The sequence below is a fragment of the Ruditapes philippinarum genome, unplaced genomic scaffold (assembly GCF_026571515.1).
Source record: "Ruditapes philippinarum isolate M1 unplaced genomic scaffold, ASM2657151v2 ctg579_1_1_1_1, whole genome shotgun sequence".
Lineage (NCBI taxonomy): Eukaryota > Metazoa > Mollusca > Bivalvia > Venerida > Veneridae > Ruditapes > Ruditapes philippinarum.
The window spans coordinates 268,907-295,051 of NW_026861557.1; the positions used below are offsets into that span (position 1 = coordinate 268,907).

Consider the following 26,145-nt stretch of genomic DNA (forward strand, 5'->3'; position numbering starts at 1 on the left):
CAAAGAGTCTATCTCTCTATTTCTTCATGTCTTATATAAATATTTAACGCAGAATAACATTAATTACTATTTACTGTACAAACGAAGCACATTAAAACCAAATATCACACAAATTTTGCAAACTTTGATACATATTTAAACTGTTGAATATAAGTCGAACGTATTTTTAAAGAAGTATACATTTCAAAATAATTCCATTTTATGCATTTAGACATGAATTTATAATCATTTCGTGGTTAAAGGCTGTTGACACTCGCTCATCACCACCGAATTTTGCCAGTAACTGGATTCTTTCACGTGTGGCAGAACTTTATCCAGTTGACTTACGGAATGATTGTGGTTCTACTCAGGTATTCGCTTGTACCTGAAACGAAGGGACACCTGTAGTTGCCCTTAACCTGTAAAGCTGGAATGTCACCATAAGACATTGACAGTGTCGGTGTGACTGAAAACCCAACCAAAAGGAAGGAATTCAGAGACAGAGAAAGTGGAAGAACATTTATGTCTTAATATATTGTTAAAATTCGCATGTGTGTTGATTTTGATATTTTGTCCGCTTCTGAAACTGAATTATAGCGCTTCGGATTACGTTTGTATTTCACCCAGTCTGTACAATATGTTAAATGCGCATTTGTTTAATTGGTGCAATTAGAATTTCATAATAATTCTACATTTTCAATACTATTTTTTCAATTAATCAATCATAATGTAATGCTCGTCAAACTTTTTAAAATATCTGTATGCAATTATAAGATGCGAGCCATTTTATTATTATTATTATTATTATTATTATTATTATTATTATTATTATTATTATTGCATATTCTAGTAGACTTAGCTATAAGTTTTGATAAGCCATTAATTATCATTTCGTCATAAAGCTAATCCATTTTGTGTTACTACATGCACCATTTTGTGTAAAATATGATAAACAAGATCAACAAGGAAAGACGTCTAAAATATCTTAGAGTACATTATGTATGTCAACATTAGGATTTAATGTATTCATACACCGTCGATCCATGATGAGGGGTTTTCGGAGTATGCATGTATTCTGTTATCATTCAACTCACTAATATTCCCAGCCGATATTTCTAATATCATCTTTGGACACGCCCCCCCCCCCCCCCATTACAAATATCTAAATATCTCTCGGAAAAGAATAACCAGTAACAAACTTAAAAATAATGAAATATTTTGCATAAAATTACAACTTAAAAAACTTAAAGCTATACAATATGTTTCACATACCCGAAAGTTAGAAAAAAATAAACACATCTACATCTACATCATACAACTGAACAATCAATTCTGAGTATGACTAGAAGGCGCGTTGTCAGGGAACTGTTAATAAAAGAAATTATTTATATGCAAATTTAAAAAGTTAAAAGAATAAAAGTTCTACAAGACTATTAATTTAAAAGACATAGCGTGCAATTTAGAATTTATAGAATGGGTCAGGCCTCTCAGTATAAAGATGTTTAAACTGGGGCTAGACTGAACAGTTAGAGGAAGGCTATTCCAAAGACGTATGCTCCTAGGAAAGAAAGAATTTTGATGGTATTGTGTCCTCGAGTAGGGTATCAGGTAGTTCAGATTTCTTGTTTGAGTAAGGTGTTGGTGATCAACAAAAACAATGTTGTTATGATTTTGTACAGCACTGGTGTTTTGATCGACGCTGTTCAAGGTTTTGCCAATTAAGATCATTTATCATTTTTGAGACACTACTTGTATAGTCATAATTATTTCATTAAAAATATATCTAGCAGCTGATCTTTGGATTTGCTCTATCTTATAAATTAAGTATTTCTGCCAAGGATGCCAAACTATGGAGCAATATTCAATCTGAGATCTAACATAGGTCTTATATGCAGATTCCTTTATCTTTTTATTTAGGGTTTTAACATTTCTTCTAATGAATCTAAGGGAGTTATTTGGTTTAGATGTAATATTGTTTATATGTTTGGTCCATGAAAGATCTTGGCTAATAGTGACTCCTAAGTATTTGCTTCTTGGGTTGAGTTTAGTTAAATGTTATGGAGGTTGTAAGGAAATATTACAGGGTTTATTTTTGTCTTGTTATCCTAATAGTGTTATATAAACCTGCCTAATCATGATGGATTATTAAATGTATATGTGCTGTGTTATATATAAGTCGTATGTAATTTTTGATATAATAAAATGCATCTCGTGCCTATACAATTCTCGGATTGATATTGGTAATATATATAAAATTTTCAATTTATGTCAATTTGACGAATTTTTAAATTAACATATAATATTAGATTGGGACTGTATTTTCAAGTATAAAATATAAAGATACAGAAATATGCACTGCATTATGCGGTCCAGTTCACGACGTAGATAGGCTAAAATAATAATAAAAAAATAAAATAAAAATGTTAACCAGATATTTGTAACTTTATGAGAATTTAGTGTAAAAATTAACTGTTTCCGATCGTAGCCTTGTGTAACCCTTGTATACCTGTATCCCTAGTTATGAGGGGTGAAAAATAATTTGTGGTTTGTGCCATATTTTACCGGAATATTTTTGGGCCGGTTCGGTACGGAAATTAGTTGCATCAAAATGGAGTATCCCGGGAAAGTCAAAATTGTTTCCACGTACAAACCAAGAAAACATCCATATAGAGTTTCTAAAGTACATAACACTCATAATAACTAAACTTCATTCTGTTTTTCTATGTTGAATTTGAACAATTTGTCCAACATTATTATTGATTTAGAGTCGTCACGACCAGTGTTTCTTCGAAAAACCGAAGACGGCGAAGTGGGGTTAGTGGGCGGGGGGGGGGGGGGGGGAGAATTTTTATCAAAAAGTGAGAATTTAAAGCCTCAAAGCGAGCTCGATTTACTTTTACCGTGAAATAGTATAAAATAATCGTTCAATTTTGATTTTAAATTTTCCGTGTCATTTGGTATTTTTGGGAAGGAAGTGGCTAGCCGTACGGTAGTCCAACTAATTCGTAATTGTACTGCGCGACGAGATATTGTGCTATTTTCGTGTCTGGGCAATATCTCGCCTCTACGTACAACATAAGAAGTACCTTTCCTGTAGTGAAATTTTCGCCGGGCTTTTGAGCGCAAGCTTTGGACCGTCTAAAATCGTATAAGAATTCATATTTGAATAAATTTGTTACGACACCTTTAAAGATTATTCATTTCTACATCAATTTCATGTTTTAATTGTGAAAATATTCCTAACATAACGATTTTGATAGAAAAGTAAACACATGCACCATCAAAATAAAGACATCGCCGCTAATGTCACGTGACAAATACACTGTTGATAACTACACTGGTGTGTATGCGGTACTGCGTTACTGAGAAACGACGAAACACTCTTAGTAAAATATCAAGTTTAATGTTATATTTAAGACATTTATTTATGCAAAAATTAATAATTATGAAAGGATGAAAATATTATTTTATTGGAGCAGATGCACAACTTATTCGTTATTGTCAGAGCGTTCTTAGAAATATCAGAATCATCATTATCTTTTTAGAAAAGCTACTCTGTAAATGGACTCCTCACTAAACCGTTTCTTGTTTATAAAAAATATTTTGTTCAGCTTTCCAAGTAAATATAGGACATGGGACCTATTGGTATCTATAGATTTTTTTCCCCACGATTATGATGAAAATAGGGATATGATAAGAGCAGAAACACGAGGTTTATATGTTTTAAGTAGATCATAAAATTATATGGTTTTAAGAGCAATGTACGGATTCCTATAGTGCCTTATTATAGCGACTACGAGAAGACACCATTCTAAGGAATTTGACAGTCTGTTATGTATAATCAGATTGAGTAACTATTAAATGATACTTTCAATGTTCAAAATAATCAATAATAAAACGAATAAATGTCAAACGCGGTGCCTCGACATTATACCAGGGCTCATCCGGAAGGGCGATTCAGGCGATAACTTCGCCGTGTATATTCCAATTTCGCTCTCCCGATTGATCAAAGAGAAGTCAACATCGCCGATAAAATCTAAATTCCCAAATAGTAATTACTTAGCGATGTAAAGAGCAGAGATTGTATCCGCCCATATGACGACCGCTAATTATCATTATCCAATCAGAGCGTCGCTTTATACTACCCTTCTACCTGTAAGCAAAGCGATAGACCGCCTACTCTAAACAGTAAATAATGAGAGCATCGGCCCGAAACGGTATAATTGTGTGATAGTTTTGCGAGTTTAATACGGGATTTGGCGATACTTATAGATTGTTTTTTCCCGATTATCCTGGAACATACATATAGTACATCCCAGGATTATCTAAACACGCGCAATCTCCCCCTAATTGATATACACGGTGCACTTCGATTGTGGGTTTTTAACCCGAGTAAAGGCGATGTTCAATGGATTTTTCACGGCTATCACAAAACTGTTAATTCATTAATGTTCAGCCACAGGATTAAAAACTTAATCATAGTTTTGAATGATTTCAGTCTGTTAACTTCAATTTTTACTGTAAAATTGTTATGTCGCTCACGTCATGGCTACAAGGCGAAATGCCGAAACCGAGCAACTTAAGAAAGTTACTGATTCTGAATGATAGTTACACCTACGCGAAAATTTAAGAAAGCCAATTCGCAAAAATCTTGCGATTGGGGGTGTTTGGCATTGTTCTCTTTGTAGAAATGCCAAATTTGACACAGTTTACGCACGTGGGCACGACATCCCGGCGAAACTACATATCGGTCGTATATCATGTAACGTATATAACAACAAAATTTGTCAGGAAAGAAGTGTTCTTTTTGTTTCAATATATATATTTGTTTTAATGTCGTAAATATGACGCTCAGATTAAGATTTATCAATATTGTAAATTTTAAAAAGCATTATTTATAAAGATATTACCGAATTTAACATTTCATGAAAATAAAGGGAGGTAATTAGAAATTAATTTTCTACAATTTCTCAGTCAAATTTTTCAATAAGAAATGAATGTATGTAATTTTAGTAATCAAATATAATGTGCACAAATGTTTGCAGTACATATTTTACAAATTATTTAATATCCAATGTGACCTCATCTTCTATTAAAAGTGAGGAAAGTAAAAAATATAAAATTGATTTTATCATCATATCTTTTTCTTACACATTAGTCACAACAGTGACGTCACGTCCGGTTGGACGTAAACAACTTTAAATCTGCGACGTAAAAAAAAGAAAAATAATTTATTTAAAGTATGAAAAACGTTAAATTCAAAAGAAAAAAACAATAGAAATGTGAGAAATTAAAAGACGATCATTTTCATGTAATTTTCATTAATTTTGATGAATGTTATGTGACAAAATTTTACAATAATGGATGATGAACATTTAGCGATTGAAACGATCATTAATAGAAATCATGGTAATGTGCGTGATAAAACAGCGAATTAAAAACCCTACATCTTAAATGAGAAAACAGCCATGAGAAAGAAAGCGACAGAGCGTGTTCAGAGACTGCTGGAGGAGTAAAAATAACAATACTGGTGCTTATGAATTTTTGAAGGCGGATGCAAAACATTTTTATGCGGAGAGTTCTTCACAAAATAACCGGAAGATAATTCCCGTGTATGACAAGAAAGATAGATTGGTAGAAACAAGATATAAAGTAGCAAACGGCAAGACACATCTTTATACATTTAATATGTATCATTCAAAGTGCACATGCCTTGTTAACGGAAAACAAACAAGGCACTTTCTTGAAACTGATCTACCGAAAATGTTGGATTATATTGAAGCCGGTCTTTTATCAAACGATTTATCCCTCTCAGAAGTAAATGAAAATATCAAACAATGGATATTAAACAATTTAAATTCTGAAGACAATTTGCAGAATGACGAAGCGCCCGAAACGGCTACAAATTTAAATATAATTTCGGAAGGGAACGTTAGTGATAATGAACTTGATACACAAGATAATACTAGTACTAATGAAGATGAAATCACTGAGGACAATGAAAATGTAAGTGAAAGACATGAATATTCTGAGTTAGTGATTTTGAAAGAAATTGTACTTGCATTACAAAGTAGTGTAAATGAATTACATCAGGAAGTATCTCAACACATTGGTTTTTCAAAGGAACAGTTCGTGCACATTAAAGATGAAATCATGAGTGTGAAGAAAAAGATATCTCTTGAATCCAGCTCGTTAATTAAACAAGTTGATGTGATCAATGAAGCGGCAAAATCCATCGAAACACAAGTGAAATCGGTAGATTATTCTATCCACAAAAAATTACAATCTATAACAGATATTCTTAAGATGAAGGTGTGCAGTTTTTTGGATTCGCAAGAAACGAATGTCTCTAAGGATGATATAAATCAAAATATCCACATTAGCGAAAAATCACCGAAACATGATGAAAAACATACGATGGAAGGAACAATACCGAAAACTATTCGATATACTCAAACTAATATTGCGGACAGTCATACTAAAAGTGTCACGAATAATACAGAGATGGTAAAACGACAACGTAGATCTTTTATAGATATATCAGACAGTACAGCACCAGAAAAACCTGTTTCAAGATCAATCCCGGAAACGCTTATAATAGGCGATTCAATTATAAAGGGAATAAATCAACGCGGGCTTCACACTTTTACAGAGACATACTGCATAAGAGGAGCTGTTGTGAGAGATATATCACATAAGTTGTGTAACTGGAATATATCTGGTTGCAAAAATGTAATCATTTCTGTAGGCGGAAATGACGTTGCTTCAAGCACACCAACAACTGTAAGTAGCATAGAATTAACAAAGACCATCAACTACTTATATCAACATGGCATTAACGTATATTTATGTACAATATGCCCGAGAATAGACGTCGATGTAACTCCGATGAACACTGCCATTAGAAAAATTTGTTATGAAACAGGTGCAACACTGATAGATTCATATAGTTCATTTGTGTATGGAGATGGAAATGTAGTGAAGCACATGTATCATCGTGATGGAATTCATCATAATACAAGAGGGTCTAGTGCGTTGGTAAGGTGTATTAACAAATCGCTGACTATTGTAAAGACGAAACAAGCAATGACTGGTAGATATCATACAGATACACAGAACACAAAACGTCAAGAACAACAGAAAAATGGATATTGGCAATTCCGAACAGAACCTAAAATCTTTGGATCTCTGTGTAAAATATGTGGTAGGAACAATCATAAAACTGTTGACTGTAGATACCGTGAATGGTAGGAAAAAGCAGACAGGCACGTGTTTATTAATCAATTTGATACAGATAGCCTATTTATAAATCTTTGTAGCAAATGCAATTTAGAGCAATGTAAATGCGATTGCCTATCAGTTAAAACACTAAATACTACTGATAATGATATTTATTATAGTAATATATGTAACAAATTTGTTATCGAACAGAGCAATTCCGATTCCGTTTCGGTAAATTCAAAAAGTACTTATGATTATTACAACTTTGTAAACAATTGTAATTCGGAACAATTATCCTCTGAACTAAGATATATTTTTGCATATACATGTAAAAGATTAAATAATTTAGGATCTACTATTTATAGTAAGTTAAGCAGCTGTAATCATTTAAACAAACTATCTAGCATTAATAACAACTCAAGAACCTCTGATGGGATTTCTAATATAATGTTAAGTAAAAATGACCATTGCGATAATTCGTATATTGATAACGAAAGAGTCAAATTTAAACAAAAGGGTTTTCATGTCATGAATTTAAATGTACAGCATTTACTCCCAAAATTCGATGAAATTCGAATAATTCTAAACGAATTTAAAGCGCATGTATTTGGATTTTGAACTATAAATGTATCTGATAAAGACATTGAAATATCAAGCTACGTTTTTGAGAGAAAAGACAGAGTTGGTAAAAGGAGGGGTATACTTGATTATGTAAAAGACAGCGTCCCTTATAAACGAAGATATAATTTAGAAACAGCTGAAAATTGAATCGATATGGATAGAAATTAATTTTGTGAAATGTCAACCATTTATCTTAAACTTTGTATATAGACCCCCTGATTCAAAGCAGGTTTGGGCTGACCTGTATGAAAAACATCTTGAAATGGCTGATCAGATGAATTTAGAAATGCACATTCTAGGTGATTTTAATATACAATATAGTTCAGAAGAAGGGTTTTTAAACAATAAATGGGCATCACTTTTACTGAAATACGATCTTAGGCAAATCATTAATAAACCTACAAGAGTGACAAAAAACAGTTCATCAATAATTGATCACATTTACACAAATAATCTTGATAAAATTAATGAAAACTTCGTATCACAAATTTGTGTCAGTGACCATTATTTAATATGTTTCACTAGAGGAAATACTAGCACACATGCAGGTAATCACAAAACTATAAAATATAGAAGTTTTGCTAAATTTGATACAGAATCGTTTCAACGTGATCTAATTGATTCTAATTTTGATTGTATAGAGCAATTTAATGATCCAAATTAAGCTATAGAATTGTTTTATAACATGATAAATAATATTCTAGTGAAGCATGCACCATTTAAAATTAAACGTATAAAAAGGGACACACAGCCACATTGGTACGATGAAGAAATTAAAAATGCACGCTTGAAAAGAGATAATTATAAAAAATCTAATCAGTGGGATTCATATAAACTGTGGCGGAATAAAACAAATAATTTAATTAAACAACACAAAAGAAATTACTTCAATAATGCCGTCAAGGATAAGAAAGACCCGAGTACGCTTTGGAAAAATATTAAAGATATTACTAACGATAATGGTACTAACGGGAATATCAGATTGCCTAATTCCATAACAATAGATGGTAATATAATAACTGGGGAAAATAATATTTTAAATGCAATCAATGATCATTTTATCAATATTTCTGATTTCCTAAACAAATCCAAATTCAAAACAGAAAATTTCAAATCACTTGAAGAACAACTGAACAAAAAACTTCAAGGGCATACTTTTATTATTGATGAAATCAGCCCATTCCAAGTAAAACTACTTATTGATAAACTAAATGTAAACAAGTCAACAGGAAATGATGGAATTGGGCCGCGTATTCTTAAAGCCTGTGGTGACTATTTAAGCATAGCTATAGCTTCTATAATAAATAATTCCATTAGAAATGGCATTTTTCCTGATAAACTTAAAGAAGCATATGTACTTCCAATTTACAAAAATGGACCAAAAGAAGATCCAAATAATTATAGACCTATTTCAATTTTGCCAACCATATCAAAAATTTTTGAAAAGCATATTGCATCACAATTACACAGTTATATATACGAAACTAATATTATTCATGAAAGTCAGTCGGGTTTCAGAAAAAAACATTCTTGTCAAACAGCTCTAATACGACTCATAGAATCCTTCCTTAACGATTTAGATGAGGGCTGTTTGATAGGCACAGTATTTTTAGACCTAAAGAAGGCATTTGATTTGGTAGATCACAACATATTGTTGCATAAGTTAAAATTGTACAAATTTTCAAACACCTCAATTAAACTCTTCAAATCATATCTTGAAAATAGAACACAGTTTATCAAATATGGAAATAGTCATTCAAATAGTGGAACAGTGAAATCAGGGGTCCCTCAAGGGTCTATATTAGGCCCTTTACTTTTCATTTTCTACGTTAATGATATGCCATTTAGTACAACACACTCTAACATAGACATGTATGCTGACGATACAACTATGCATGCATCAAATAAAAAAATTGAAGTGATTCAGAGAACTCTGCAATGTGATGTTGATAATATAAGCAAATGGTGTAAATTAAACAACATGGCAATAAATCCAAAAAAGACCACTTGTATGATAATAGGGTCAGAAAATAAATTAAAATCAAAACCTTCTTTAGATATAAATATAGAAGGTACATGCCTAAGTCAAACGAAATCACAGAAATTATTAGGTATTTACTTAGATGAAAACTTAAAATGGAATGTTCAAATAAAGCACGTCTGTAATAAATTACAAAAACAAATTGCTCTCTTAAAGCGTATATCGTACTTTTTATCCGCTGAAATGAAAGAAATGTTTTACAATGCTTATATTTTACCTTGTTTTGATTATTGTTGTATTATATGGAGTACTTGTAATAAAACTGAATTTGAAAAAGTGAATAAACTGCAGAAACGCGCAGCAAAGATAATATTGTGTAAACCAGTTAAAACGCCTTCTTTACAGCTTTTCCTTAAATTAAACTGGTTAACTTTCGAAAATAGATGCACGTATCATACAGCATTATTAGTATTTAAATCTATACAAGGATTGACTCCTTCCTACATTTCAGATATCATAGTGTTTTCGAAAAATCAAACGTATACACTTAGATCAACTACAAATAGAAACATAATACATGTAAGATCTAATACGAAATATGTTAAAAGAACTTTTAGAAATAATGCAATGCAAGTATGGAATAATTTACCTTTATATATTAAAGAGTCTTCGTCTCTATATGCTTTTAAAAGAAATATGAAAAAATATTTGATTGATATACAATTTAAATGAATCTGATGTATGCATGTGTCTGTCAATTTGAATGGTTGTTGTTTATGTTGTTTTTAATATGTGTGTACATATTTGTGACTTTCATTATCTTGTTTAATTGAAGGCCATATTGTAAATAAGATTTGTATTTCTTAATATGTTACCTTCATGAAATAAAGTGTTTATTATTATTATTATTATTATTATTATTAACAAATCTACCTGAAAATATATAAACACATATTTAGAGAAAGCTTATAAATAGCTGATCAATAGATATCAAAAATAATTTTTTTTATTCATATTTGCAGCTCAAAAACATTTAGATGCCATTGCCAGATCTACTATTAATTTATCTACTATTAATAAATACTACTTATAATTTATCTACTATTAATTAATAAACTGGAGAAATATTATATGTGATGTTAATTGGGGGATATTATAATTAAAGGATGTATAGCCATGCATGTTAATGCATACACATTGGGTTGTTTCCAATTTCTCCCTAATTTTCGCGAGGAAGTCACTTCTCCCTAAAATTTCCCCCCAGGATGAGCCCTGTATACAATGTACATGTATGTGCCAAAACAACATTCCATGTAAATTTCTTTTTCTTTTTTAATTTCTTATCCACGCAGGCCCATAATTCTGGATTGTTTACTCCAAAAAGCTTTCTGAAGATGTTTTTTAGAAAGAAAAAGACACACACAAACGTAGCTATGAAAATTGTTTTAAAATGACTGTGGTAGGGTAGCAGAGAAAAAATACTCGGAAATTTATTTCATGAAACAGGTGCCCGCTTCATTTTGTTGTTGTTGTTGTTTTTTTGCAAAAGACTTTCATAATGTTGGTATACAGTAAAGATTTATTCCATACATTTCAGACTGTCTAAGAAATTATTTTCTTTTATAAAATTAATGCATGGCGAGGTGCGATTTGAAGAATCAACGCGGTTATTTAACAAAACAAAATGCTGCGCCGCTAATTTCTTTCACGAACACTTGGGGATGTGGAGCTCAAAACGCCTTTAAAATCAAAATAAAATGAATATTTGTCAATACCAGCACATGAACTGATCATATATATCAAAAAACTTAATATAAGCCGTTTTTCAAAAAAGATATATTTCAACGTCTAAAATAATACACAAGATAAAAATGTTCGCCGGAAAAAATCCGCACACCTGCCGTCAAAAACACTATATGTATTTTATTCTGTCTCCAATATTTTCACAAAATCCTTTGGCTTATTCTTCACGATGATGGTCATTTTTAAACTTCAATGTTAATATAAACAACGCAACAGGCAAAATAAACATCGAGATTATCGCCGCTTTAGTCCATTTACAAAATCTTTCGACAAATTCAAACAGAGCTCCCCAGCTTTGACAAATACACATTTTATTTGGATTTTAAAGGCGTTTTGAGCTTCACAACCCAAGGGTCTGTGATTTCTTTCATTCTTGTCCAATCTTATAAGATTTAAGGGTTATGCAACACGTTTACTCATTTTAAACAATAATATGATACAGATTGTTACTGCCCCAAACATGCTTTGGAAAACGAACTAAAAAAATCGGTAAGAAATCACGGCGCCTCTTCAGTTCTTTTTTTCTGTATTTTTTTGAGTTTTTGATATAGAACGAAAATTATGATTTTAACCTTCTAGTAAATTTAGATAGAAAACCAGAAAAAAGTTCCTAATAATTAAATGTTACAACTCGAAACTTAAAAGTTGGCATATCTTGCGTAAAATGGTAAGCCGGGAAAATGTACTGAGGAAAGTGGGGACCGTAACACATTTAAATTCTTACCACCCGCCCGTTTAAACAACTTACATAAATGTATAATAGAAAGAAATTTAAGCATAAGATTATAGTCTTTAAAATAAATCATCAAGTATATTTATAATTATAAAGTGAAAAATAAATACATGCAATACAATCTAAAAATAACTTCTTTTCAATTTGGACTGTGTCAGCATGGAAAATTGTTTAACTGATTCCGGAAAGGAATCACAGCTCGAATATGAATACTAATCTATATAAATCAAATTTATTTATTCAAAACTTAATCTTATAAACTTTAAGTTGACACAAAGAAATTAATTAAGGAAGAAACAGGACTGTGCATCAATTATTAATAGTGTCAACATTTCCGAAGTGTATATTGGCCAGCGTACCGGTGTCGGTGTTGTGAAATAGTTGACACATTTTAAAAATAAATATTAGGTTGAATATATTTTCTATACCGGGACAAAAACATTTCTGGAACATCGCTTAAACAATACCAAATATCCAAGCCATTACGGCATGCTATGATAACACGGATAAACGGTACATGTACACAGGTTTTTCAGATACAAACGAAAAATGGGCGCTCGAGTAACGAGTTTTACTTTTCTGAAAACTGTTGAGGAATGAAAATTAACGCAAGAATTTACCATTTGAATTCAAAAAACTTTCATAGCGGAATGCACATTTAAAAAACCAAACTTTTCTATAGGCAAGGAGTTGCTGTTTTTAATACACAGCAAGTTGTGTCTAACATAAATATACTACCATAGATAATACTACAGAGTGGTGACAATATTAATTTTAATGAAATACAGTATTTTGTTTATCCTTTAATAAATATGTTTATAAAAAAAGAGGACTAAATTAAAAGTTTCCCCGCATCATTTAAAAGATTTCAATCAATCAGAAAAATATTTAAAGATAATTTCCTGGCGATTTATTTTAATGCAGCAATACATGTAATTAATAATAACAACATTACAGAAAAATTACCACTGTTTTATTGTTTTACATATTTTTTTTAGCCACGAAAAAAAAAAGACAACATTCACGCACGGTACCGAACAATATCGATTTTTAGCATACATGTTACATTACTGTACAGGCTGTCCAGCGTCCCTAAAATTCCTAAAAAATCCTATTTTTTTTCAATTTGGCTAAAATTCCTAAAAAAATGAAAAATTCAAAGGGAGTTCCTAAAAAAGCCCTATTTTTTCACTGAAATTCCTATTTTTTTATCTTTTGTGATAAACATATCGTGAAACAACCATGTTTCAATCACAACCTAAATTCAAACAGTCAGTGGAGCTAATGTCATGTCTGACTTAAATTGCATAAATTCACATGTTGTATTTACTTCAACTCCTGCAGAAATGTACTTGATAAATTGTCAGATGTTATCAGAAAAATAATATGAAACTGTTTGTTTTAAATTGAACAATGAAAATTGTCCGACTTTGACCATATCAAAATTGTCACCTGTTTATAAAATTTTGATGAAAAAAAAATTCCAAGGAAGTTACATTTTTATTGGCTACAGAGTTTTACCATTTACCTCAGTCTTAGGTGTATTCAAAGCAACTATTTACATGATGAACCACTAAATTTCATCAAACTTTATGTAGGGGTCCTTATTAATAAAATCTTAATTTGTAATCAAGTTATTTTCAAGTGATGACTGTAGAACAGATCTTTTGTAAGTGATACCAGCTGGCAGATCTAGACAAGTTTCAATATTTGCTAATTATAAAGTGGGTAAGGTAAACTGTGGCAGTAATGATTGGATGCTTTAACCATTTTGCTACCCAATCAGGGTACTAAGAAGTGACACCTTCAGCTGCCCTTTTTATACACATTTAATAACAATAATACTGAACATATGTTATAACATACAGTGTAAGTTTTTTAAAATCTGGAAAAAAAACTGTTGAAAATCATTGAAAGAACTGACACTGTTGTGAAATTTTCTACAATTTTTAGTTGCCTGATTTATCTTGAACAAATTCTCCATAGGAATATATACCCTGCTGTTTGAATTTAAGTTTAAATATTCCTGGGAATGACTTGAGTGGTTTGTATCATTTTTATTGTTTTTTAAGAAAGATCAAGACTTGTTGAAAATGTACCTACCTTAAAATGAATAAATGTTGATAAGAAATGCATTTATAGCTTAAATAAATTTAAAGCATAATTCCGCCTTCCATTTATTATTGGCTAATCATACTCACTGCTTAACTAATTGAATATAAGTTGTTCTGGGAAACTTATAACTTTGAAAATGTTTTCATTCTAGTTATGTTTTAATGTAGTTTTTCAGCTCTTTTTAAAGGCAGTTGACCAGTGAATCCATTTCTTCACTGGTGACTATGGAACACTGCATGGTAACACCTTTGCTATAACCGAACTAGAGCATTATTTGTGAGTTACTTTTGTGTCAAATATGCAAAGATGAGCCCATATCATTGTCTTTTGGGGCCATAATTTAGATATTAAATTATATTCAAATTTTAGCCCTAAAATTTCTTTTATTTACCCTAAAATTCCTAATTTTAGCCCTAAATTTTCTTAAAAATTGCCCTAAAATTTGCCCTAATTTTTTGTCAGAAGGTGCTGGACAGCCTGTACTGTAGCAACATCACAATATGGCGGCGTTAGTACACAAATGAGACGGTGAAATGAAACTAACATGGTTAACTTTCTTCTAAGTTGATAGTCTGGCACTTTTTGTGCCGTTATTTCCTTAAAATTGTATTGTTGAATAAATTCTTAGTTTAAATTGTCTGCATTTTCACATTTACATCGAAATCCACGTTTCACCACAGAAAGGTCTCCTTTTGGTTTTGACGTAAATGCGAGATTCTGCCCCAGAACGAAAATATCTCAGAATCAAGCTTTGGCACGTCAATATATTTTGACTAGCCGTACGGGCCTGTACGGCTAGCCAAAAGTTCTAGCCGTACGTGAGTCACGTACGACTAGCCAGGACACACTGTATTGGCTAGCCGTACGGCACTTTTAAAAAATATATGGAAGGCGAAAGTGCATATGCTAATTATGACTTTAAGCGAGGATTTTAGTCAAGATTGTTTACTTTTTAGAGATTAATCGACGTGTTGGCTACAGTAAAGAATGTACTTTGTCATCTCAAGACGTCGAGAAAAAATAGCGTTTGGTTGCAGTTAAATAACATCAATTGAAATAGTTTACAAAATTTTGATAATAACCCTTTTTTGTTTCATTAAGTTTAATTTTTAAATTAAAAAAAAAACAAAAACAAAAACAAAAAAAAACACCGAAAATAATTGTTGTTAGGCTCTGATAATAGAAGTTTGTCCATCGTCCATCATTAAGGAAAGTTTGCATTATTATATTATTTCTCCTTTTCACCGTTTTTTTTTTAAATATTCTTTTTATTTATTTATTTATTCCCCTCCGATCATTATTTATTCCATCCATGTGCTTAATTAACAGATTTAACATGACAGATTTTCACATGAGTATGTGGTGTTATTGCAGCTTTGTGAAAAATTATACACATATGAATGTATTGATACAGTATTATTTTGTGTCGCTAAAGTATTAATATATGAAAATATGCCGATAGAACGCTGCAACGCTTAGTTAAAAAGTACTTAATTTAAAAAATATTTGCCTATTGTTTAGGCATACTCTCTACACTTTGGCGCCCTTTTACTTCAATCACGAATTATTACCGCGATTCAGAATAAGATAATTATTTTTTACATGGTTTAATGGTGGCATTGCAAAAAAATGTTTCTTGTTTGCTAAAAATCTTTTAAAGAAATTCATGTTTGTCTTTATTTCTGTGAATTGTTTCCAAATGATTTGTACATTTTTTATTTGATTACCTGTATATTAGTATAAATATAGTAAATATTCCATTAATTAGTGTATTAAATATATTTTCAGATCACTCTAGACAAACATTCATATTATATAGATGAATTCATTAGATTGGCAAGGGACATGGAGAACAGCTGTTTTATAAAATTATTTTTTATTTATGTCCCCGCACAACAAAGTTGTAAGGGGGGTATACTGGAATCAGGTTGTCCGTCCGGCCGTCCGGCGGTTTTTTCTTGACCGCCCAGTAACTTATGATTCCTTTGACCCTTAGTCTTCATATTTGGCATGGAGGTTAGTCATGATTAGTAGATGACCCCTATTGATTTTGAGGTCACCAGGTCAAAGGTCAAGGTCACAGGGGCCTTGACCATAAAAAGCTTGTCTGTCCAATAACTTTAGATTCCTTTGACCCACAGTCTTCATATTTGGCATGGAGGTTAGTCATGATTAGTAGATGACCCCTATTGATTTTGAGGTCACCAGGTCAAAGGTCAAGGTCACAGGGGCCGTGACTTCAAAAAGCTTGTCCGCTCAATAACTTAAGATTCCTTTGACCCACAGTCTTCATATTTGGCATGGAGGTTAGTCATGATTAGTAGATGACCCCTATTGATTTTGAGGTCACCAGGTCAAAGGTCCAGGTCACGGCCTTTGACTAAAAAAAACTTGTCCGCCCAATAACTTAAGATTGCTTTGACCCACAGTCTTCATATTTGGCATGGAGGTTAGTCATGATTAGTAGATGACCCCTATTGACTTTGAGGTCACCAGGTCAAAGGTCAAGGTCACAGGGGCCTTGGCCATAAAAAGCTTGTCTGTCCAATAACTTTAGATTCCTTTGACCCACAGTCTTCATATTTTGAATGGAGGTTAGTCATGATTAGTAGATGACCCCTTTTGATTTTGAGGTCACTGGATCAAAGGTCAAGGTCACAGGGACTTTGACTTCAAAAAGTTTGTCCACCCATTAACTTAAGATTCCTTTGACCCACAGTCTTCATATTTGGCATGGATGTTGATCATGACCATAAGGTGACCCCTATTGATTTTGAGGTCACTGGGTCAAGGTCACAGGGACCTTGACAAATAAAGCTTTTCTTCTCAATTGCTAAAGAATGCCTGTCTGCAGTGTATTGATTTTGACATTTTCACATTTGAAGCATGTAGAATACATAACTTAGCAATGCACTGGCTTAGTAACCTCAGATTTGGCAGGGAGGTTGTCCTTGAGCTCTAAATGGCCACTGTTGATTCTGACAAAGTGGTATGCGGGGGTATTCACGCCATGATAGTGGCAGTTCTAGTTTGAAGCAGATTTTTTTCATTGTTATCCTTCACAATTCACGTCAAATGATTTATTTATCACATGTTTATTTTCATTATTTTTCAAAGAAAGGACTATACAAATTTAGTTGTATATTTTCAATTTCATTTATAAATGTTAATAAAGAAAATAGATTTACATTGTATTTATATATATCCTCTTCAGAATCATTTTCTTACCACACATGCCATGGACTGTAGTTAAAGACCGCGCACATACAAAATATACATTCAAATTCTATTTGTTTTTGAAGATTGAGTGTTGCAATTATCACATGTAACCTGGTAGTGAAAGTTTGAAAATAAAGTTTTTTAATTATCACTTACCCCCTTCAAAAGTAATTAAACTTGAAAGAATTTAAGCGATGTGTAAAAAAATAATCAAAAGTTACTTTTATTTCGCAAAATACTTACTCAAACTGTAAAGATTTTTATTGTTTTTCTAGCGTTACATTAAAAAGTATCATAAATATCTTTCTACAGGCATTCAAATAAAAAGAATAATTAAAATATACGGATTAAAATATACAAGCCGGAATCGAGAGAACTTTACTGTTACGATGATTGTCTACTTCACTGCACCGACATTTGAAAACAGATTTACAAAAAGTAATAATGATATAAATGATGAATGAAATTTAAATATTCTATGAATATGGCAATATTGACAACCTTGGCAATATTTTGTACTAAAAAAAGTGAATAAATTTTCTTCACGTGTTGAGCGAATTGTAAAGGCCGCAATACATTACCCGTAAAACAATTGTGCGTTAATAAATTTGACTACATAACCCAATAAATCTTAAATATTGCATCTTTGATCATCTGTGAATAACTTACATAGGCTTCTTTTTTATTTTGAAACTGAAATTATTATGGTACCGTAATAATAAATTTCAAATACCTGCTTTTTATATAAAAAAATATAAATTTACCGCGGATTTCGTCAAGTTAATTTTTTAATCGTCGTTGCAGACAGATAAACTGTACCTTTAGCAAATAAATTAGATATTTGAATTAAACAAGTATTTTTCTTCAAAATAAACTTTAAATTTCCAAAATCGGATAATAAATGGAAAAGCTGTATAGTATTTTGTAAAGTAGGTATCCGTTGCGAACGGGCATTTATGCTTAGCGCCGGTAAATTATCGATCGATGTACCTTTGTCGGGCGCACGACAAGATATTTAAGCATTTATATAGGGTTAACTGGGAGTGTCCGATCCCTGTAATATAAATCCGTGAATGACTTCAAAGAATCTCTGTCTAGGATAGCATCTTCAAACATTTAAGCACCATAACAGTGAAGAAGTCCTTATTTTCAAAGATTTTAGAATTTGTTATTTAATATTTTAATTTTGTAACTTTCAGTTGGGATTTTTTCCTGTGGATTTGGGAAAATAAAATAATATTTTCATTTGGGAATATGACCGAATATCAGCTATGAAATAAGCCAAAAAAAATCCCTGACACTGCTTCCTTTTATTCTGGTTCCCTGTCCAATTATGGTTCTCATATAAGTGCGCTGGACACCAGTCTACGCTTCCGTTTCCAATCCGAATACCTCGGTTTTTATCGTTATCTTTTAATTCGAAAAGTTGCGATGTGTCAATTCAGTACTTCAAACGAAAGTTTTCAAAACCATCACTATCTAGCAGGTACTCGCGTTACCGTAAAGATCGCTCTGCGAGCAGGCCCTTCGGGCCAGCTCTTTGAGCTTGCTATTACAATTGTTGATCTTTATACTTCTTTCTCTATGTAAGAAATTCACCCTGCCTCTGAAAAAATAGGGAGGGGGTGGGAATTATCAAAAATATGGGTGAATCCCCCCCCCCCCCTCCTAGAATAGACACTGCACGACTTAAATTTAAATTGAGGAAGGTGGGCACTGGGGAGGGGGGGGGGACATTCAATCATGATCACATCGGACCAAAGTCATTGCCTTTTGTGATGTCAGATCGCACGCTAACATCTTTTTTTTCATATTGTATATTTTAATTTTGTTTATTTAAATATAGTAGTATTAGTCAATTGTGATAACTGTAGTAAGTAAAACTTTTTTTCCAGATATCAAATCAGTAAAATTATACATTAAATGGTTTTTTGAAAGCTTATGTATTTATCTCTGGCTGCAGCCAGGTAAAAACATTTACAGTGTCCAGTTAAATAAATGATACAGGGCTCTCACAACTTGCCGATTTGGGCGACTTAGTCGCCTAAAGTTTCTGAACTTTGCCGAGTTTGAACATTGAAGCGAAATTGACAGCAATTTATATATGTAAGTGACATCAGTCATTGAATTTAGCACTGGCCAGGTGGCCCATGGCCAGTGAAAATTATAGTTCAGGCCTGTGAAAATTAGTTTCAGGCCAGTTTAAATTTTAAGAAAATTTAGTTAGATATATAGTAGAATGAATTCTAAACTGGAATTTGGGCCAGTAAATTCAAAATCTTAAATTCAAAGACTGTGACATGATATGCAGATGCATCAGACAAATTGCCCTTTAATTTGCCAATGTAAACATCGCAATTTTTTTAGCATAATTTTACGACACCTGCCACTATTTTATCAGCAAGTTTAAAAAGCTTACAGTACATCCGGAATCGCTCAGTAATTACACGCAACATCACACAGAGAGTGTGAATTTATTTATTTGTCACATACTTTCGTGATGGCGATTTTTTCGATGAAAAAAATAAAGTAACCAAAATGAAAATTTATTTTGTTAAAATGTGTCAAATAGCACTTTAAATGAACTTTATTAATGAAAATTACTTAAGGTATTGTTTACATTAATTTAGATGGAGAAATTTGCCACTATATGTACAATGAATATTTTCTTAAGGGAGGGGGTGTGTGGAGTTAATCAGGAAGAAAACAGTATAATTATAAATGGTCAGATGATAGAGGGTCTTAGAAATTAATTTTCAAATATTTTCAATCACTTTTTAACATACAGTGTTTCCCATTTGGAACATTATATACTTGTTTAATTTAAAAAAAAATAAATAGATCTAAATAAAAATATCTACATTTGAATGAAATTAAATAAATCTGCACATGTATTCCTATTATGTATACATCTTTTATATATAACTTAACATTAATTCATATTACTGAGTAAATAGATAAAACATCTTTTTGTGCCCCCACGTTAGTGGCGGGCATTTAGATTTACCCTTGTCCGTCCGTCCGTCCGTCCTTCCCTCCGTCGGTTCACTTTTGTGTCGCACGTAACTCAAAAAGTATTTGACCTAGAGTCATGAAACTTTACAGGAATGTTGATCAGCATGTGTAGTTGTGCACCTGGGTATTTTGGTCTGGAAATTTTTAGTATTTTCAGAGTTATTGCCCTTGACTTAGTAAAATTTTGCAATTTTCAACTTGTGTCGCATGTAACTCAAAAAGTATTTGACCTACAGTCATGAAACTTTACAGGAATGTTGATCAGCATGTGTAGTTGTGCACCTGGGTATTTTGGTCTGGATATTTTTAGTATTTTCAGAGTTATTGCCCTAGACTTAGTAAAATTTTGCAATTTTCAACTTGTGTCACATGTAACTCAAAAAGTATTTGACCTAGAGTCATGAAACTTTACAGGAATGTTGATCAGCATGTGTAGTTGTGCACCTGGGTATTTTCGTGTGGATATTATTAGTATTTTCAGAGTTATTGCCCTTGACTTAGTAAAATTTGGCAATTTTCAACATGTGTCGCACATAACTCAAAAAGTATTTGACCTAGAGTCATGTAACTTTACAGGAATATTGATCAGCATGTGCAGTTGTGCACCAGGTATTTTCGTCTGGATTTATTTAGTATTTTAGAGTTATTGCCCTTCACTTAGAAAATTTTTGCAATTTTCAACTTGTGTCGCAAGTTTCTCAAAAAGGATTTGACATAGTCAATAAACCTTATGGGCAGGTTGCTCAGCATATTTTAGATTTGCACCTGGGGTTTCGCTTGTGGATTTATCCAGTATTTGTAGAGTTATTTCCCTTGACTTAGTAAAAAGATTGACAGAACAGTGTCGCGGTGGGGGCACCCGTGTCCTATGGACACATTTCTAGTTATGGATCAAATAAATTTGCCTAGCACATTTTTACTTCTCAGACCCTTTGTCTCCAAACTTCTCCCTGATAGGAGCTAAGGGAGAAGTCACTTCTCCCTAAAATTTTGGTCTAGCTAGAGCCCTGTGATACATCAATTTTTAAAGAGAACTAATTATTTTTTGTTACAGAAATATAATTCATATGACAAAAACTGTACAGTAATTGGTTGTATGAGGGTTGTTCGGGAAGTTCTGGGAATTTTGTCATATCTCCTATATTTTTTGTTTCTAATACGTAATATTTTGCACATACTAAGATTAGCATATCATGGAACTATTCCTAAAAATTGAATAGAATCAGACAACAATACCTGGAAATAGCAGTAACCATAGCAACACTATAACGCCGCACCGGAGCAGTTCGACTCTAAAGAAAGGTATAACGCGCTACACTAATAATATTTCGTAATTTTGATAACGTAAAAAATGCGCGAAAACAATGGTCAGCAGCGGAACGTTATGACGTCATTTCCTGAAAATATCATAACGTTAATTTAATTCTCAACGGATAAACATTGTTTTAAAGTTGTTGCCCAGAGCCACTGAGTAAACAACATGACGTCGATAGGTGACGTTGAATTGCGGAGCATCGTGAAATTTTGTGTTGCGCTGGAAAAGTCTTCCACAGAACCCAATAAAAATGTTTAAATTCTACAGGAAAATAAAAGAAAACAGCCCCAGCTACGTGATAAGGGCATGCCTTTTTAAAAAAGGGGAAAAAACCCCCATACGCCCGCACCCCCCCGAGGATTTCCCGTTGTTCCCAGAGTCAAATAAAAGCCAGGGAAAACGCTTTTGACTCAGCGACATCTTGTTGATACCTGTTGTCCTTTCCCGGAAACGGGAAACTTTGGAAAAAACAAAAGGGATCAGCCGAACAGAAAATGCATAAAATTGCAGGTGACTACGTTAAAAGGGGTCGACATCGAGGGACTTAACGTCGATAACTTTGCAAATAGTTGGCGTGCCCCGGGTTTTTTTATAGGGTTATTTACTATTTTTATTTTTTTAGTTTTTTTGTGTATGTTTATGATATTTTCAATACTGACAGTATTATTGAAATAAAAGGTATTATATTTATATTTACACTAACCCGACTACAACGTGTGCTATAAAACAATTCTCAGAACTTCCCGAACAACCCTCGTAATTTAGAGGTAAACAAATTGTTAACAGACCTAGCGTTGTAAAATAGGTATGACAGATAATTAAAAAATCGGGCGAAGGTATGACAGATCATTAAAAAATCGGGCGACTTCAAAATCGCTCTAAAGTTTGTTTAAGGCAAAGTCACTGATCTGAAGGTGACTTCTTCGCCCAAGTCGCCCCCTAGCTCAAGGCCTGCCTGATATTGTTATTCTTTTATTTTCTGAGCAGGTTTTCTAAATGAAGTGATCTTCAGCACAGGATAAACTGTTTTGAAATATATAAGGTATTATTAAGAGACAATTAAAATTTTGATTTATTTATTTACTCCTGTCTAGAATCTTGTTTTTACATTGAAGGTATTACGTAGAGAAATTCATAGGACATATGATAGGATTTATGCTACCATATATGGTCAATGTGTTGGTGATGCCATAGGATTGCTGACAGAGGGGCTAAAAAAAGATGAGGTCAAAAAGGTATGTGTAAAATTATCATACTATCTACAATACAAATGTATGTTTTGTTTACTTGTATGTTAATTTTTAAGACCTCTGTTTTAAATTTTTGTAGTTCTTTCAGGGTGCTAATCAAGGGAAAGTACATCTGCACACATATTAAGATACATTTGATGGAAAAAATAATACATTAAGAATCTATTTGAGAACTTGCCTCCTGTTTTAATTAAATTTTTAATATTTTATATTTTATGTATATTTTATATACACAAAATTTAAAATAAGGTAAATTAAAATATTAAAGGCAATCAATCTCAATTTTTTATAACAATTTGGAGAAAACAGTTTTTGATTTGTTACTTAATGCATCTTTTTATCAGAAAATGACCCCTGTTCGGCCGGAATTTTAAGTGATGAGCCTTTGTCACCAGTATAGAGCCAGGTTCACCGTTGGTTGGCTTATCTGTGCAGTCTGAACAGGCTATCTGCTGTTGGCTGACATAGTTTTCATCTTGATATCCCCAAAATTGATAATGGAAAGTAAATATAGTTACAAAAATAAAAGCTTAACAAATTCATTAAAAAAATTCAACAGGTTAAGGGTTAATTACAAAATGTACATTAATGATTATTGACCAATCTGTTGCCTTTCATTCCATTGGTACATTGTAAAATTTTATACAAAATGTATAAACATATTATTGTAAAGGAGAACACTCAGTGATTTAAATAGAGACTGTAAGGTCGATTTTTTAGCTCTCCTATTTTGGAGGTGTGACTTGAAACTCTACAAATTATTAGTCCCCTACCGGTTTAACTGGAGGGGACTTTAGGTTTACCCTCCGTCCGTCTGTCCGTCCGTCTGTCTGTCTGTCCGTCCGTCCACAAAACTGGATCCCGCGATAATGCAAAACAGTACTGAAAATATTTTTATGAAACTTGATATATGGATAGATGGCAGTATGGAGATTATGCACGTCTTTTTCTTTTCTTCCTATGTTGAAAATTCTGGTTGCTATGGCAACAAATAGTCTGAAAATATGGCAAATTTAACACATAAACTGGATCCAGTGATAACTCAAAAAGTACTGAAAATATTTTTATGAAACTTAAAATATGGGTAGATGGCAGTCTGTAGATTATGCACATCTTTTTCTTTTCTTCCTATGTTGAAAATTCTGGTTGCTATCATGGCAACAAATAGCCTGGATTTCAAGATTTCTGATTTAAATTTTTCAGCGTTTTCACTATAAGTTCTTTATTTCTTAAGGTGTTTACTTTAAACTTTAAATATAAGTTTCTGGTCATCAACCTCATCATATGTGACAAGCTTTACAACTCTAGCACAAAAATTATCAGTATTACCTCCCTTGAACTTAGAATTTTCATGAAGAAAAATGTTGTCTTTTTAGCTCACCTGTCACAAAGTTACAGGGTGAGCTTTTGTGATCGCTTTTCGTCCGTCGTCCGTCGTCTGTCCGTCGTCCGTAAACTTTTACTTTAAATGACATCTCCTCATAAACCACAAGGCCAATTTCATCCAAACTTCACAGGAATGTTCCTTTGGTGGTCACCTTTAAAAATTGTTCAAAGAATTTAATTCCATGCAGAACTCTGGTTGCCATGGCAACCGAAAGAAAAAAACTTTAAATATCTTCTTTAAAAAAACCATAAGAGCTAGAGCTTAGATATTTGGCATAAAACATCTTCTAGTGAGTGTCTACCAAGTTTGTTCAAATAAAAGCCCTGGGGTCAAAATTGGCCCCGCCCCGGGGGGTCATTGATTTTCCCTATATGCATATAGTAAAAACTTGAAAAAACTTCTTTTAAAGAACTCAAAGAGCTATGGCTAAGATATTGAGCATCAAACATGTTCTAATAGGTGCCTACCAAGTTTGTTCAAAGAAAAGCCCTGGGGTCAAAATTGGCCCCGCCCCAGGGGGTCCTTGATTTTCCCTATATGCATATATTAAAAACTTAAAAGATCTTCTTTTAAAGAACCAAAAGAGTTAGAGCTAAGATATTTAGCATAACATGTTCTAATAAGTGTCTACCAAGTTTGTTCAAATAAAAGCCCTTGGGTCAAAATTGACCCCGCCCGGGGGGGGGTCATTGATTTTCCCTATATATGCATATAGTAAAAACTTAAAAAATCTTCTTTTAAAGAACTCAAAGAGCTTTGGTTAAGATATTTAGCATCAAACATGTTCTAATAGGTGTCTACCAAGTTTGTTCAAATAAAAGCCCTGGGGGTCAAAATTGGCCCCGCCCCGGGGGTCATTGATTTTCCTTATATGTGTATAGCAAAAACTTAAAAAATCTTTTTTGAAAAAACCCAAATAGCTAGAGTTAAGATATTAAGCATGAAACATGTTTTAGTGAGTGTCTACAAAGTTTGTTCAAATAAAAGACCTGGGGTCAAAATTGGCCCCGCCCCGGGGTCATTGATTTTCCTTATATGTGTATAGCAAAAACTTAAAATCTTCTTTGAAAAAACCCAAATAGCTAGAGTTTAGATATTAAGCATGAGACATATTCTAGTAAGTGTCTACAAAGTTTGTTCAAATAAAAACCCTGGGGTCATAACTGGCCCCGCCCCAGGGGTGTCATTGTTTTTAACTATATGTGTATAGTAAAAACTTTAAAAAAATCTTCTTTTAAATAGCCCAATGAGCTAGAGCTTAGATGTTAAGCATGAAACATCTTCTTATGGGTGTCTACCAAGTTTGTGCAAATAAAAGCCCTTTAGTTAAATTGGCCCTGCAACATTTGGGGGGGCGGGGGGTTGGGGGGGCCTATATACAGGTGAGCGACCTCAGGGCCATCATGGCCCTCTTGTTTAAATAACTTATTTATTTCATAATGTATCTACTTCAAACTTCATATATATGTTTCTTATTATCCCTTAACATTTTTGAGAAGGTTAAAT

At 32.6% G+C, this 26,145-nt stretch overlaps 1 long non-coding RNA gene and 1 pseudogene across 1 annotated transcript; both read left to right on the forward strand.

The window, feature by feature from the left end:
* The first annotated feature begins 2,576 nt into the window (after positions 1-2,576).
* LOC132716091 (uncharacterized) overlaps positions 2,577-26,145 on the forward strand; it is a 45,270-nt pseudogene continuing 21,701 nt past the window's right edge.
* On the forward strand, positions 9,804-10,707 carry LOC132716094 (uncharacterized). The gene is made up of 2 exons (XR_009623769.1): positions 9,804-9,932; positions 9,977-10,707. It is a non-coding gene; the product is annotated as an uncharacterized LOC132716094 (long non-coding RNA).